This window comes from Prunus avium, chromosome 6 (genome assembly GCF_965620075.1).
Source record: "Prunus avium chromosome 6, drPruAviu1.hap1.1, whole genome shotgun sequence".
Taxonomy (NCBI): domain Eukaryota; kingdom Viridiplantae; phylum Streptophyta; class Magnoliopsida; order Rosales; family Rosaceae; genus Prunus; species Prunus avium.
In genome coordinates this window covers 23,466,955-23,470,099 of record NC_142289.1, presented here as the reverse complement: position 1 = coordinate 23,470,099, position 3,145 = coordinate 23,466,955, and the positions used below count along the sequence as shown (strand labels likewise).

The 3,145-nt window shown below is 41.4% G+C and overlaps 1 pseudogene; it reads right to left on the bottom strand.

The window, feature by feature from the left end:
* Positions 1–216: 216 nt before the first annotated feature.
* Positions 217–1,504, bottom strand: LOC110771365 (crocetin glucosyltransferase 3 pseudogene; annotated as a pseudogene).
* Positions 1,505–3,145: the final 1,641 nt, after the last annotated feature.

Genomic DNA, 3,145 nt, shown 5'->3' with positions numbered 1-3,145 from the left:
CCAAAAACAAAACCGTGAGGGCCAGAGAGGGGGGGCCCAAAGCGGACAATATCGTGTTAGGGGAGTCGGGTCGTGACATTTTTTTATTGTATTTAATTACTAATATTCATAATATATTCAAAAAATATCCGAAAAATAAACCGACAAATTCTATGCACTCATTGAGACAATATCTTGCCCGTAAAGGCCAGAAAAATGTAATTTTAGTTTTCAAAATTACAAGTGATAATAAAAGTCAAACAAGTTTAGAGACAAAACTCCCCTTGTCAGCTCCACACTCACACCCATATCCTCCACCAGCATCTTTGAGTTAAACGCCTGCTCGGCTGCCAAGGGCCACCCTATAATCGGAACTCCCTGGCTTAGGCTCTCCAGCACTGAATTCCACCCACAATGACTTACAAATGCCCCTGCGGATTTGTGTGACAAAATCTCCAACTGTGGTGCCCAGTTGTGCACCAACAAGCCTTGCTTGCTTTTACACATTCTATCTTTGAACCCTGGAGGCAACCATTCAGCTCTGAATTCTCCCTTCATATCATACCCAACTGGAGGCCTAATGACCCAAATAAAAGCCCATCCACTTTCTTCTAACCCAATAGCCAATTCTATCATCTGTGTTTCACTGATTCTGTTCTGAGAACCAAAGGAAATATAAACAACCGAAGCCTTGAAACTCTTAAATCCGAAGTGGATGAGTTCTTGAGAGCATCTTTGGGAATAAGAGTTCCAATGGACCAAACAGGAAGCCTAAAGTAATGCCTCAAAATCTCCAATCCAAGTGGCTCAATTTCCTCAGCTATGTTACACAACCAACCAAAAGATTTGGTAGAAAGCGAAAACTGGGACTGGTAAAATTTTGGCCAAAAATCTGTACTATTTGCTGCTCTTAAATAGTGGTGCAGCTGAGAGATATGAAAACGAGACTGATCTGGAAACCCGGGTAGCGTGAAGTAGCCATCACATAAAGCTGTGGAACGGTGTGGGAGGTTAAGCCAAATGGACATGAAGGCTGCACTGCCATAAGCACCGCATGTTGTGAAAGTCACATTCTCAGTGCCTAAGCTCTTTGCAAGATTAGTAGCCCATCCAAAGAACATATCAGAGATAATACAAAGTGGCGGGCGGCCTTCTTTTTCGATGATATCCAAGATCAGGCGGCGAGCAGGAGCTTCAAGATTCACTGTTGCAGCACAAAGATCTCCAATTTGTTTCATAGACAAATTCTCTGTGTTCTCAGTGTCGGGGGGTAAGCCAAAGTCTGAGCTGCAGAATGGAAGTTCAGCCAAGTTGATGTCCAAATTGTTGGAGTGTGATTGAGTGTTGATGATGATGAAGTTGAGGAAATGGTAGCCTGCAGGTATTGAATGTTGAGTGGGGTTGTGGCAATGGTGATGGTAAACCCTTTTTTTTGTTGCATTTGCTTTGCTAGTGCCAAGAATGGTATGAGATGACCCTTAGCTATCATGGGAAGCATCACAATATGCTCACGACCAAATCCCATCTCCGATTTGGGGTTTGTTTTGTTAATTTGGATCGGGCTATAGTTTAAGGTTTAAATGGCTTGACGACTGCATGCTACGTGTTGAACTTTCCAGGTCGACGGGCCGAGGGCCCACTCCAACAACACCGATACTGTCCCCACTTTACCACCTGCACAATCCTCAGGTGTGGGGTTTTATCAGAAAAGGCCTCGGTGTTAGTTAGAGTGGGGTAATTCTATTTAAAGTACTATTTCTCCTTCCCTCTCTCCGATGTGGGACACAATTGGTTTCAACACTCCCCCTCACGTGAGACCCCATTTTGTGGGTCACACGTGGAGATCCACATCGGCAACCACATGGAGCCACGTAGGGACTCATCCATCGCGCGGGGCCAAATGGGGACCCACCCATCACATGGCACCTTTGGCCTACGTGGAGCTAAACGGAGACTCACCCATCGCGCGGGGCCAAACAGGGACCCACCCATCACGTGGCAAGTACGGGCCCGCAACCTGGCTCTGATACCATGTTGAACTTTCCAGGTCAACGGGCCCGAGGGCCCACTCCAAAAACACCGATACTGTCCCCACTTTACCACCTGCACAATCCTCAGGTGTGGGGTTTTATCAGAAAAGGCCTCGGTGTTAGTTAGAGTAGGGTAATTCTATTTAAAGTACTATTTCTCCTTCCCTCTCTCCGATGTGGGACACAATTGGTTTCAACACTACGTACTTGTGCTGAGCAAGAACATATATTGCCAATTGGAACGTTCACTTAGGGAGACTCTCACTTAGGTGTACCGAACAGTTATGCGACCTGCATGTGAGTAAAGCATACCACACAGTCAAGGTTTTTTGTATTTTTAGTATTTTCATTTTAAGGGACGAGCTTTTATTTTCCCAATTATAGGTACATTATTTTCATCAAAATAATCGTATATTATTATTATTATTTATAGCAAAATAAAAAATAAATGATGTCCATTATTTTTTACCTAAATTATGTAGAAAGAGTATAATGTACGAACAAGTCACTTACTATGATAACTTTAAAAAGTAAGATTTTTGTATGTTTTGGATAATTTATTCAATTTCCCGTTTGAAAATTTATGTATTCGGGACATGTGGAGTGAACCACGCTAGCACAACTCATAAATCTACAATTATAGGAAACCACACATCGTTGTGCGGTGAACACCAATCTCATATTTATGACTTGTGATGATCTAATTCATTGTGCTGCAAACTCATAAATTTTCCATGCCAAAAATCCAAACGAAATTATCCAAAAACAGACAAGAATTTTACATTTTTGTCCTTATAATATTCATCATAAATGAAGATGAGTGATGCTATTTTCACCCCATGTCTTATTTTCCCACCCACCTTATCTTCCCATTCACCATATAAATTTGAAAAAACACAATCCTATTTTTCCACCCACCATTATTCATAAAATACCCTTTAATTATTAATTCAAGCAAATTCTCTTTGCTAATCATTAATAGTATATGTAGAGGATCAAATTGTGATTGCCGCACTGGATAAATGTTTTAGTCTAAATATTTGATTTTCTGGATCTTTTAGTTTTTTGTTCTCTCGCTTGTAGCTTCTGAAAGTATTCTAGATAAATGTTTGTTATTCACTACGATTTCCTTATAC